The sequence below is a fragment of the Salvelinus fontinalis genome, chromosome 12, assembly GCF_029448725.1.
Source record: "Salvelinus fontinalis isolate EN_2023a chromosome 12, ASM2944872v1, whole genome shotgun sequence".
Lineage (NCBI taxonomy): Eukaryota > Metazoa > Chordata > Actinopteri > Salmoniformes > Salmonidae > Salvelinus > Salvelinus fontinalis.
Genome location: NC_074676.1, coordinates 8,087,913 through 8,102,291, shown reverse-complemented (window position 1 = coordinate 8,102,291; position 14,379 = coordinate 8,087,913). Strand labels below are relative to the sequence as shown.

The 14,379-nt window shown below is 40.4% G+C and overlaps 1 protein-coding gene across 1 annotated transcript in view; it reads right to left on the bottom strand.

Moving 5' to 3' along the window:
- LOC129866724 (carbohydrate sulfotransferase 8-like) overlaps window positions 1–14,061 on the bottom strand; it is an 89,889-nt gene extending 75,828 nt beyond the window's left edge. The window contains exon 1 of the mRNA XM_055939559.1: window positions 13,531–14,061. The gene's annotated coding sequence lies outside the window, so the exon portion shown is untranslated. The remainder of the gene's footprint in view (window positions 1–13,530) is intronic.
- Window positions 14,062–14,379: the final 318 nt, after the last annotated feature.

The window sequence follows — 14,379 nt, the reverse complement described above, 5'->3', positions numbered from 1 at the left end:
CAACTGTCTATAATACAGTGTGCACCAACTGTCTATCATACAGTATGCACCAACTGTTTATCATAGAGTATGCATCAACTGTCTATCATACAGTCTGCGCCAACTGTCTATCATACAGTCTGCGCCAACTGTCTATCATACAGTGTACCAACTGTCTATCATAGAGTGTACCAACTGTCTATAATACAGTATGCACCAACTGTCTATCATAGAGTGTACCAACTGTCTATCATACAGTATGCACCAACTGTCTATCATACAGTGTACCAACTGTCTATCATACAGTATGCACCAACTGTCTATCATACAGTATGCACCAACTGTCTATCATAGAGTGTACCAACTGTCTATCATACAGTCTGCACCAACTGTCTATCATACAGTATGCACCAACTGTCTATCATACAGTATGCACCAACTATCTATCATACAGTATGCACCAGCTGTCTATCATACAGTATTCACAAACTGTCTATCATACAGTATTCACCAACTGTCTATCATACAGTCTGCGCCAACTGTCTATCATACAGTATTCACCAACTGTCTATCATACAGTGTGCACCAACTGTCTATCATACAGTATTCACCAACTGTCTATCATACAGTATTCACCAACTGTCTATCATACAGTCTGCGCCAACTGTCTATCATACAGTAAGCACCAACTATCTATCATACAGTATGCACCAACTGTCTATCATACAGTATGCACCAACTGTTTATCATAGAGTATGCATCAACTGTCTATCATACAGTCTGCGCCAACTGTCTATCATACAGTCTGCGCCAACTGTCTATCATACAGTGTACCAACTGTCTATCATACAGTCTGCGCCAACTGTCTATCATACAGTGTGTACCAACTGTCTATCATACAGTCTGCACCAACTGTCTATAATACAGTGTACCAACTGTCTATCATACAGTCTGCGCCAACTGTCTATCATACAGTATGCACCAACTGTCTATCATACAGTATGCACCAGCTGTCTATCATACAGTATGTACCAACTGTGTATCATAGAGTATGTGCGTGCAGGAAAATAGATCATGCTGCATGCAACATCGAAAAGAAAATCGATATGTTGGGAACTGAAAATTGATCACATGGTGTCAGAATGAATGCAATTAATAGATTATTGAATGTTATCGATGGACATTCAGCCTGCCTCTGCTCAACAAGCTTGAATTTGAGAACTAATCGTTTGGGGGCCTTCTGCAGCTTGCAAACGGCATTGTGCTAATCTCCCTCGCGGCAGTCAAACCTTCCGCCAGGAGTCGTTCACAGCACCCGCAGCCCCCTGACGGCCAACGATAAACAAAAAACTTGAAAGAATCAGGATTATACAAGCCTCTCGTTCACCATAGATCTATAAAAGTGTGCTTAAAACATTGTACATTTGTGATTGCTAGGCATAGAAATAAGATTAATTCTTGATACCTTAAAACAAGGTCTAGTTACAGCCGCAAAAGGACTAGATCTAGATCAAGAATTAACTTTATTTCTATGCCTTGCAATCACAAATGTACATTGTTTGAAGCACACTTTTATAAATCACAGTCACAAATGACAGCTCCAATAAACCCTCTATGGTGAACGAGAAGCTTATAGAATAATTCTTATTTTGAGTTTTTGTTTATTGTTCGTCGGTAGGCAGGGTTGGGGAGTGAGGGATCACAAAAAAACTGTAACTGTAATCCGTTACGTTACGAGCAAAAAATATTGTAATCAGATTAGATACTTTTGAAAAACTAGTTCAAGGATTACTTTTACATTCAGAAAGGATGTTTGCGGAAAAAAATCTTTGACACACTGTTTTCTCATAAGACATTCAAATCAGCATTGAAAAAATTTGCAAGTTTAAATTTGCTCCACCTGAGCGAGTCTGACCACAAGTCATAGACCACTATCATGACACACCAAATGTGTTTGATCGATCGTGGGAAAGCGCAGGAATAGGCTTTTGTAGGCTATGTCTTCCAATGGTGCAACTGCTGTCGGCGTCCAAAGATGATCCAACTTGAATAAACGCTTGGAGGTAAGGATGACAGCAGTGGTGTAGTCTATGGCGATATGGATATCACTTATTATTGATATCTACATAGCGCATTGATGTGAATCACATGCAGATTGTGGTTGTTCTGGGTGGCTGTTCACAAATCTAAACGTGTATTTGAAACCAATAATGGTTTAATTTAAGAAGATGAAGCTGCCAATCAATCATTGTTTTTGAAACCAGTGGACAGCAAGTGAAAATGCGCTATTCCAATAGCTGCATTGTGCAGATCCCAGCCAATGGATTAAAAGTGGGGCTTTTATTGCTCAATCTAATTCATGCTAATAAATAAAAAATCCATAGGCCTAATGGACACATGCTCAAACTCACACCCTTTTCATAGACTTAAAGGGGCAATCTGTAGTTGCTACATCCATTTTTTTTTACTTGTAAATTATATATATATATATACTACCGTTCAAAAGTTTGGGTTTTGTTGTCATGGAGGACTAATTGGGCTCATTGATTTGAGTTGAAAAATAAATGAAATGGCATGCTTTGATCGCTACTGAAAAGTGCTGGAAAAATGTAACCACTCTCAGATTAATAGACAGAGCAATGGATGCAAGGACATTCCATCCATGATATCAAAAGTATTGTTTTAACCATGTTATGAGGCTATACAGTGTTTGTTTACATTTACAATGTTTACAAACATTGGAGAAAAAACAAGCTTATATTTTGGGTTCTCAAGGAGTGTGACAGTTGAACTAAGCTCATGAGGCATTTATAAAATATATTCTTCAAGAATCAATGGATTAGAAACATATTTTGCAATTATGTTAGAACAGCTGAAAACTGTTGTTCTGATTAAGAAGCAATAAAACTGGCTTTCTTTAGACTAGTTGAGTATCTGGAGCATCAGCATGTGTGGGTTCGATTACAGGCTGAAAATGGCCAGAAACAAAGCACTTTCTTCCGAAACTCCTCAATCTATTCTTGTTCTAAGAAAGTAAGGCTATTCCATGTGAGAATTTGCCAAGAAACTGAAGATCTGGTACAACGCTCTGTACTAATTTCTTCACAGAACAGCGCAAACTGGCCCTAACCAGATAGAAAGAGGAGTGGGAGGCCCTGGTGCACAACTGAGCAAGAGGACAAGTACATTAAAGTGTCTAGTTTGAGAGAAACAGATGCCTCACAAGTCCTCAATTGGCAGCTTCATTAAATAGTACCCGCAAAACACCAGTCTCAACGTCATCAGTGAAGAGGCGACTCCGGGATGCTGGCCTTCTAGGCAGAGTTGCAAAGAACAAGCCATATCTCAGACTGGCCAATAAAAATGAAAGATTTAGATGGGCAGAAGAACACAGACACTGGACAGAGGAACTCTGCCTAAAAGGCCAGCATCCTGGAGTCACCTCTTCACTGTTGATGTTGAGACTGGTGTTTTGCAGGTACTATTTAATGAAGCTGCCAGTTGAGGACTTGTGAGGCGTCTGTTTCACAAACTAGACACTCTAATGTACGTGTCCTCTTGCTCAGTTGTGCACCGGGGCCTCTCACTCCTCTTTTTATTCTGGTTAGAGCCAGTTTTCACTGTTCTGTGAAGGGTGTAGTACACCGCGTTGTACGAGATCTTCAGTTTCTTGGAAATTTCTCACATGGAATAGCCTTCGTTTCTCAGAACAAGAATAGACTGACGAGTTTCAGAAGAAAGTTTTTTGTTTCATGCCATTTTGAGCCTGTAATCGAACCCACAAATGCTGATGCTCCAGATACTAAACCAGTCTAAAGAAGGCCAGTTTTAGTGCCTCTTAATCAGCACAACAGTTTTCAGCTGTGCTAACATAATTGCAAAAGGGTTTCAAATGATCAATTAGCTTTTTAAAATGATAAATTTAGATTAGCTAACACAACGTGCCATTGGAACACATGAGTGATGGTTGCTGATAATGGGCCTCTGTACGCCTACTGTATGTAGACATTCCATTAAAAATCTGGCGTTTCCAGCTACAATAGTCATTTACAACATTAACAATGTCTACACTGTATTTCTGATCAATTTGATGTTATTTTAATAGACAAAAAAAATAAAATCTTTCAAAAACAAGGACATTTCTAAGTGATAGCGGTAGCGTATATATCCATTGATTCTTGAAGAATATAATTTATAAATGCCTCATGAGCTTAGTTCAACTGTCACACTCCTTGAGAACCCAAAATATAAGCTTGTTTTTTCTCCAATGTTTGTAAACATTGTAAATGTAAACAAACACTGTATAGCCTCATAACATGGTTAAAACAATAATTTTGATATCATGGATGGAATGTCCTTGCATCCATTGCTCTGTCTATTAATCTGAGAGTGGTTACATTTCTCCAGCACTTTTCAGTAGCGCTCAAAGCATGCCATTCCATGAGCGCAGCATTTATTTTTCAACTCGAATCAATGAGCCCAATTAGTCCTCCATGACAACAAAATCATAAACAACAGAGTAGGGCTGGCTAATAAGTCCTTCGTTTTGGGGTTATGCTCAGGTAAAACAATTTGGCTAGTATATACTTCCATATTTCCAAGTCCTTTTCTTGAAAATCAAGGGGTATAACATTTATTGGAATGACTGGAATTCTGATAGACTTTGGTTTTTAATGTAAATATATAATTTCATTGTATTATTATATATTGTAGAAAGCGATGGGTTAGAAGAAGCCTACATAACCACCCCATAAAGTAAAATGTAACATCCATTTATGGCCAGCAATGTAAACTTTAACACTGATTTATCCTGCAATAGATGTCGTTCAATTGGTAACATACATTTTTGTAATCTTCTAATACCTCTTAAGCGGAAAGTAATCTAAAAGTAACTGAATGTAATCAGATTACGTTACTGAGTTTGGGTATTCCAAAAGTTACATTACTGATTACAATTTTGGACAGGTAACTAATAACTGTAACGGATTACATTTAGAAAGTAACCTACCCAACCCTGCCGGTAGGGGGTCGTGGGTGCTCTGGGCATTACTGAACCAAATGAGTTAAAATTCTTATTCTTTTGACTGAACGAGTTGAAAAGTTCAAAGTGAATAGAAAAGCTGAACTCATCACTAGCTGACATTGAAGGGGCGAAGGCGTTTTTATGTTGTGGAGGAGGAGGAGGAGGACATTTGATATCTCCACCCATAACATTAACAGATTATACTGCTGAGATCATAATCTGCATTTCCTAGTATCTGTGTATTGATTGATCTGCACTGACATTCAAATTACTTCAATATTTAAGCAAACCTATTGTTTTGGATGGAATACTTCTCTCTTATAATTCTTCCGCACGTGTCGCAATATCTCAATGCCCGATTGATAAACATTTTTATATCTTGGCAATATCGAAGTACCCTAAATGACCAAAAGTATGTGGACACCTGCTCGTCGAACATCTCATTCCAAAATCATGGGCATTAATATGGAGTTGGTCCCCTCTTTGCTGCTGTCACGTTCCTGACCTGTTTTCTGTTGTTTTGTATGTGTTTATTGGTCAGGGCGTGAGTTGGGTGGGCAGTCTATGTTTTCCGTTTCTATGTTGGTTTTGGGTTGCCTGGTATGGCTCTTAATTAGAGGCAGGTGTTTTGCGTTTTCCTCTAATTGAGAGTCATATTAAGGTAGGTTGTTCTCACTGTTTGTTTGTGGGTGATTTTCTTCCGTGTCTGTACACCACATGGGACTGTTTCGGTTTGTTTGTTCATCGTTCTTTTGTGTAGCCTATTTTCCCTGTTCGTGCGTTCTTCATGTTATATGTAAGTTCGTCGTCTAGGTCTGTCTTCATCGTTTATTATTTTGTAGGTTATCAAGTTTAGTTTGTTATAGTGTTTTCGTGTTTTTTCCCGTCTGGTTTAATAAATTCATTATGTATTCTACACCCGCTGCGCCTTGGTCGAATCACTACTCCTCCTCTTCGGTTGAAGAGGAGGAGGACTACCGTTACAGCTGCTATAAAAGCCTCCTGTAACGGCAGTCTAAGTCGTCCTCCTCCTCAGACGAGGAGAGGCGAGAAGGATCAGAGGACCAATGTACAGCGTGGTAAGTTTCCATGATTTAATGACAAGAAAACTAGACAAAATACAAAAACAACAAATGTACTAACCGTCACAGTCCCGTGTTGCACAAACACTGACAAAGAAAACAACCACCCACAAATCCCCAACACAAAACAAGCCACCTATATATGATTCTCAATCAGGGACAACGATTGACAGCTGCCTCTGATTGAGAACCATATTAGGCTGAACACAGAAACAGACAAACTAGACACACAACATAGAATACCCACCCAGCTCACGTCCTGACCAACACTAAAACAAGCAAAACACATAAGAACTATGGTCAGGACGTGACACCTCCACTCTTCTGGGAAGGCTTTCCACAAGATGTTGGAACATTGCTGCGGGGACTTGCTTCCAATCAGCCACAAGAGCATTTGTGAGGTCGGGCACTGATGTTGGACGATTAGGCCTGGCTCGCAGTCGGCGTTCCAATTCATCCCAAAGGTGTTCGATGGGGTTGAGGTCAGGGCTCTGTGCAGGCCAGTCAATTTCTTCCACACCAATCTCGACAAACCATTTCTGTATGGATGTCACTTTGTGCACGGGGGCATTGTCATGCTGAAGCATGGAAAGGCCTTCCCCAAACTGTTGCCACAAATTTGGAAGCATAGAATCGTTTAGAATGTCATTTTATGCTGTAGCGTTAAGATTTCCCTTCACTGGAACTAAGGGGCCTAACCCGAACCATGAAAAACAGCCCCAGACCATTATTCCTCCTTTACCTAACTTTACAGTTGGCACTATGCATTGGGACAGATTCGTCCGTTGGACTGCCAGATGGTGAAGTGTGATTCATCACTCCAGAGAACACATTTCCACTGCTCAAGAGTCCAATGGCAGCGAGCTTTACATCACTCCAGCTGACGCTTCGCATTGCGCATGGTGATCTTAGGCTTGTGTGCGGCTGCTCGGCCATGGAAACACATTTCATGAAGTTCCCGGACGAACAGTTCTTGTGCTGACGTTGCTTCCAGAGGCAGTTTGGAAATAGGGGAGTGAGTGTTGCAACTAAGGACAGACTACGGACAGACGTGTTACGCGCTTCAGTAACGTTCTGTGAGCTTGTGTGACTTATTGCTGTTATTGCTTCTAGACGTTTCCACTTCACAATAAGAGTACTTACAGTTGACCTGGGCATGGCTGTGTGCTCAATTTTATACACCTGTCAGCAAGGGTGTAGCTGAAATAGTCGAATCCACTCATTTGAAGGGGTATCCACATACTTTTGTATATACTAATGTAGTGTATATTAACACCACTACTCAGACACCAAAACCGGCACAGATTGGTCCATTCGAGGCACTGAATTAAGCATTAAAAGTCAGCCCTGTCGTCATGTTTGACATACAACCATGAAACTTGGCACATCAGTGTTTCTCATCATAAGGGACACATTTGCATGGAATCTTTGTAAAAGAAAAAATATATATATGTGTGTCCTCAATTAAACCCCGATAACTCCAATGATATTTGCTCTAACATCTTGAAACTTGCACATTAGTGTTTTCAATTGTTAGATTTATACGTGGGAGGATGTTTAATGCTTCCATGCAACTGTCTCTTTCAGCTTCCCCATCAGCCAGCACCCCGTTTCAATGCTGCTTGCAGCTATAATATTATTCTTTCTTTTATAGCTCTCATATCATTTTTGCCATTACATGTGATTTTGGATAACCTTTAGCCATGCTAAATAAGGTTGAGGAATGAAAAAGGGGAATAAATTGATGTGAATTAGCCTTAGCGGAGTTGCCAACAACTGTAAGTTCCGGTTTTCAGGGTAAATGGAAGAGTGCCTGTTCCGAAGGCTACATTCCCTCTTAACTCCTCCTTCACATTTAATGGATTGGCTGAACAGTTCAGAAGAGAACCTCCCCTGACAGTTTTTTTTTCTCTCTTCTCGTCAAGACCAGAATGTGGGGGGATCTAGCTGTAGGCGTTTCTTTTACGCCTGGCTACATTAGGTTAGTGTGAATTAACGCCATGTCATGCTCCCATGGGAGCGCGGAAATTGAAAGCGACACAGTTATCAAATTGCTTAGAAAAATACTATTTCAACATCACTTTTTCTTGCACTAAAGTTCCATACATGGTATAGCGTCCTGATCTGAAAGAAATTGTACTTGAACCCTTGTACCCAGCTTGTACCCTTTCGTGAACTCTGAAGAATTAATCATTTCAACCAAGCTATTTTCCTTTATAAGATATATAGTGTATTCCAGTATGAGTCAATATGATACATTTTCTGTAGTTTGGGCTGTATTGCTTTGTTGCCACCATATGAAAGCCCTTTATGGAGGAGAGGAGAAGAGAAAGACTGGATGCTGTTTCTTTTATCACAAAGCGCCACAGCTCTTCCTAATCATGGGGATATTGCTATAAATGTGTCAGGGTCAGACAAAGGTCCATGATTAGAAAACTGCTCATGTCATTCCACAGATTCATCCTCACGTCAAACTATGAGCTACTGAATACAGTCAAAGGATTCGAGCAACGAGGCAATCTTCCATTAACAATAGAGTTGAACGACAGAGTTAGGATTCAGCCTTGAGAACATTTAGTAATGGTCTTGTATCAACAGGGAAATGTCAGCTCATACTCAGTGGTATTTGTCAGATGGATTCTCAGATGAAACGCAATTGACGCTTTTAATCAATAAAGTGTGTCCATGCCTGAAATGGAACCCAAGTGATTACACAACACGGCCTCACGATGATATACCCACCTATGCATATTTACTATCAGTCACATGTATACTGTTCTAACTGAAATTACACAAAGCATAGAACTACACATGCAGTGCCTTCAGAAAGTATTCACACCCCTTGACTTTTTCCACATTTTGTTGTGCCACTGGCCTACACACAATATCCCATGATGTCAAGGTGGAATTATGCTTTAAGAAATGTTTACAAATTAATAAAAAAAGGTAAAGCTGAAATGTCTTGAATCAATAAGTATTTAACCCCTTTCTTATGGCAAGCCTAAATAAGTCCAGGAGTAAAAATGTGCTTAACAAGTCACATAATAAGTTGCATGATTTTTTTAATGACTACCTAATTTCTGTACCCCACACATACAATTACACTACATGACCAAAAGTATGTGGACATCTGCTTGTCTCATTCCAAAAACATGGGCATTAATATAAAGTTGGTCCCCCCTTTGCTGCTATAGCAACCTCCATTGTTCTGGGAAGGATTTCTACTATATGTTGGAACATTGCTGCAGGGACTTGCTTCCATTCATCCACAAGAGCATTCGTGAGGTCGGGCACTGATGTTGGGCGATTAGGCCTGGCTCGCAGTCAGTGTTCCAATTCATCCCAAAGGTGTCTGATGGGGTTGAGGTCAGGGATCTGTGCAGGCCAGTCAGGCCAGTCAAACCAGTCAAACAGGCCAGTCAAACACACAGATCTTAACAAACCATTTCTGTATGGACCTCGCTTTGTGCATGGGGGCATTGTCATGCTCAAACAGGAAAGGGCCCTCCCCAAACTGTTGCCATAAAGATGGAAGCACAGAATCATCTTGAATGTCATTGTATGCTGTAGCGTTAAGATGTCCTTTCACTGTAACTAAGGAGCCCTAACTATGAAAAACAGCCGCAGACCATTATTCCTCCTTCACCAAACCTTACAGTTGGTACTATGCAGTTGGGCAGGAAGCGTTCTCCTGGCATCTGCCAAACTATGACAGTGCCACGTTGAAAAGTCACCTCTCATGTTTGTCTATGGAGATTGCATGACAGTGTGCTTGATTTTATACACCTGTCAGCAACAGGTGTGGCAAAAATAGCCAAATCCACTCATTTGAAGGGGTGTCCATATACTTTTGTATAAATAAATATCGTATCTGTAAGGTCCCTCAGTCGAACAGTGAATTTGAAACACAGATTCAATCACAAAGACCAGCGAGGTTTTCCAAAGCCTCGCAAAGATGGGCACCTGTTGGTAGATGGGTAAAAAAAAGCAGACATTGAATATCCCTTTGAGCATGGTGAAGTTATTAAATACACTTTGGATGGTGTATCAATATACCCGGTCACTACAAAGATACAAGTGTCCTTCCTAACTTAGTTGCTGGCGAGGAAGAAACCTACTCAAGGATTCCATGAGGCCAATGATGACTTTAAAACAGTCAGAGTTTAATGGCTGTGATAGGTGAAAACTGAGAATGGATAAACAACATTTGAGTTACTCCACAATACTAACCTAACTGACAGAGTGAAAAGAAGAAAGACTGAACAGAATAAAAAAGTTCCAAAACATGCTTCCTGTTTGAAACAAGGAACTAAAGTAATAGTGCAAAAAATATGGCAAAGCAATTAACTTTTTATCTTGAATACAAAGTGTTATATTTGGGGCAAATCCAATACAACACATTACTGAGTACCACTGTGTAACGTGGGCGCTGGGAGTCGGGAAGCAAGTTCAGGGAGTGCATAATTTCATAAACAAAACAAGAAACATGAACAATGCACAGACATGAAACGGAAACAGAAACAATGACGCCTGGGGCAGGAACCAAAGGGAGTGACAGATATAGGGCAGGTAATCAAGGAGGTGATGGAGTACAAGTGAGTCTGATGACGAGCAGGTGCGCGTAACGATGGTGACAGGTGTGCGCCATAATGAGCAGCCTGGTAACCTAGAGGCCGGGGAGGGAGCACACGTGACACACTGTTCATATTTTCAAGCATAGTGGTGGCTGCATCATGTTATGGGTATGCTTGTAATCATTAAGGACTTAATAAACGGAATGGAGCTAAGCACAAGCAAAATCCTAGAGGAAAACCTGGTTCAGTCTGCTTTCCACCAGACACTGGGAGATGAATTCACCTTTCAGCAGGACAACAACCTAAACCACAAGGCCAAATATACACTGGAGTTGCTTACCAAGATGAAATTAAATGAGTGGCCTAGTTACAGTTTTTACTTAAATCTGCTTCAAAATCTATGGCAAGACCTGAAAATGGCTGTCTAACAATGATCAACAACCAACATGACAGAGCTAGAAATATTTTTTTAACAATAATGTGCAAATATTGTACAATCCAGGTGTGTAAAAGCTCTTAGAGACTTACCCAGAAAGACTCACAGCTGTAATCGCTGCCAAAGGGGATTCTAACATGTATTGACTCAGGGTTGTGAATACTTATGTAAATTAGATATTTCTGTATTTCCTTTTCAAAAATGTGCAAAATATTCTAAAACCATGTTTTCACTTTGTCATTATGGGGTATTGTGTGTAGATGGGTGAGAATATATATATTTGTTAATCCATTTTGAATTCAGGCTGTAAGACAACAAAATGTGGAATAAGTCAATGGGTATGAATACTTTCTGAAGGCACTGTAAATCAGCTTCTTCCTTAGTCTCTAAAATATAATTCATGTTGGTTTCCAGAGAGCTTGGAACCCTTCAAAGGAATTCATAGGAACATAGTCAACCAAAACAAACACAGACAACTTGAGAGGAGCTAAAGTAACTCTACTCCACATTAAAGCACTAAAACTGACTTGTTCTAAAACATCACAGCTCTCTGAGGACACTTAGCATCTATTAGGACAGTGCTAAAATATGCATCAGGGATCCCTGGAGAGTCTTGATTCCTCCAAATGGAAGGAAGCCATTGAACACCTCACATTCCTAATCAACATGCTGCGTCCAAAATGGCACCCTATTCCCTAAAAGGTCTTTGTGGGTTGACGCTGCTGCTACTCTCTGGGCCAGGTTCTGTTGACTTGGAGAGACGACAAAACAAGCAGAGGTGCGTCACCTTCCTTTCTGAGTCCGACGTAAGGGGATCTTTTACAATGTATCATTAATGGATCTCAGTTCTTTGGCGGGATAATTTCACAATCCCAGGTGAATAATCAAGTCGTGTAGCTTTCCTCATTAGAGGAAGATGGAAGTATACGTTTTCCTCTGTGAGAGGGGATGTTACACGATAACCTTTTATAGGTCTTTATGATAACTGAATCCTAATATGGATTTAGTGAACAAGACAATTCAAAGAAAGTGGGTTTGAAATGAAGCTTGGTATTTCCAGCTCATGTTCTGGTGCTATAGTGAATTTAATGCCATTTAGGAAGCTATATGCTATCAGTAGTCTCTAAAATACTTGCCAGTAGATGTTATTTAGGATGTTAAGGTACCATAACATATATCAGCTCATGGCGAATTGGCTAATACTGTCATGATATATAACGTTTTCTGGTTAATTGTTAAGATTGGTCATCACTGTACAGACCGGCATAGCTCACTGCTCTTACAGTGTACCAACTGCAGTGTGTGTTTGTGTGTGTGCGTGTGTGTGTGTGCACGTGCGTGTGTGTGTGTGTGTGTGTGCAGATTCCACAGATGCACAGCCCTGCCCGGAGTCCACAGATTCCCAGGCCAGGGGCCATGAGGTGCCCAGAGCACAGAGAGGATGAGACTATTTATAGCCAGGAGGAGAGAAATAATTCAGTGTGATCAGAGCGCAGGTCATTCAAGTCTTCTTTTGACAGAGGAGACAGGAAGAAGTGAAAGGATGTATATCCCCTCTCCTCTCGTTCCCTATCTACCGCTACTCTCCATTCAGGACAGGTTATTCAAGTGTACTTTTCACAGAGGAGACGGGTGAAAGACGAATATCCACTTTCCTCTCTCTCCACCACTCTCTATCAGTCTTTATTCATGACAGTGGGGATAGGTCCTCTCTCTTTCTCTTTCTCTTTCTCTTTCTCTCCACCACTACTCTTCATTCATGACAGAGAGGATATGTAATTTGTTAGCTTCTTTATGGCTCAATCCCCAGTCCCTTCTGTGAGCTGTCAAAGAGAGACACTTTGGAGATATTGATGTCTTCTTCCTCTGAATAGTGCCGCACAGCCAACGCCTGGCAAACAATCATGATATGATTTCTTCATCTAAACCTATGGCAATGAATGAAACTTGACATGACTGTATATCCTTTAGCGTGCTAGGTTCATCTATCAACTGGGTGTTTGCATAACATGGGGACTGACTGACTATCAGGAAGTCTTTCAAATGAATTTCAATGAATGTATTTATTTAACATATCTCCCATATCTCCAGAGAACTTATGCACAATGCCATTCCACAGTGGAATGTAAGATGCATAACCAGGAAAATATGAATAAATAAAGCAGCCTACAAGTAGTTTTATCCTATAGAAGCCGTTACATAACGCAGTGTTTGGTATGCATGCAAAACATACAATTTCTTCTTTTGTTGAAATAATTTCGAAATCCAAACAACACTGAATAAAAGCTCATTATTTTCTCATTCAGATAGCCTGGTTTCACATACAGAAGTTACCGAAAATATAACCGCACGATTTCAGCATACATAGGTGATGGCCTATAACATTGTATATAACATAGTAATAACGTGGTAATAAGGTGTTATTTGCCAACTCACCTCCGTTGCAATCACCATCCGGCTTGGACGCTGAGAAGAGCTCGCGCGTGTCTGTGGAGTCAATTTCCTCCCGCTCGAGGTTGTTGATTTAGCATCACGACTGAAAACTCAGATTTCGCATGTGTTTGCAAATACCATTTTCATCAAATGTACCTCATTGCTTCTCGCCATACGTTCCATTAACTCAGTCACCTTTTTGGTTGTGTGTGCTGAATTTACTTATTAGTGCCAGTGAGGGCTGTAGAGTAGCTCGAGGGTGAGAGAAGTAGACTACAAGGGCATTTTGCCAAATGTGTGAGTGGCGCGCAGCGCTCGCCGCCCGCATCTCCTTGCTGCTATTTTTTGCTCTCTACGTCCCTAGCAGTCCCATGGGAAAGCTATGCCGCTGATACTGCCGACACTGCCAAGCAACCGCTACAATAATAGCCCGCACACGCGGCGAATCCACATGATTCGATTTTTTTTCATCAGATATATACCTGCTGTCTAATATAGCAGGCGGTCCATGACTAATGCATCAAGTGTACATTTTACAGGCGCATAATCCTTTCAAATAGGCTATATTTTTTTGAGTCTATCATTTAAAATGTATTGTGGAAAGTACAGTAAAATAAGACACTAGAACATTTAAATGTTTAAATTTAAATGATTTTTTACCTTCACTTTTCTTTGGAATGGTCAAACAATAAGACTGTCTTGTGCGAATGAGTGCTGTGTCCTTTGCTTGAGATAAAGCTTTTTTTAAACCTGAAAACCACTGTCTGTCATCCTTTTTATTTACAATATGAAGAGGGAGATGAACACCTTGCTTAAATAAAATACAGCATTTTGTGTCGAAACAGACCACGC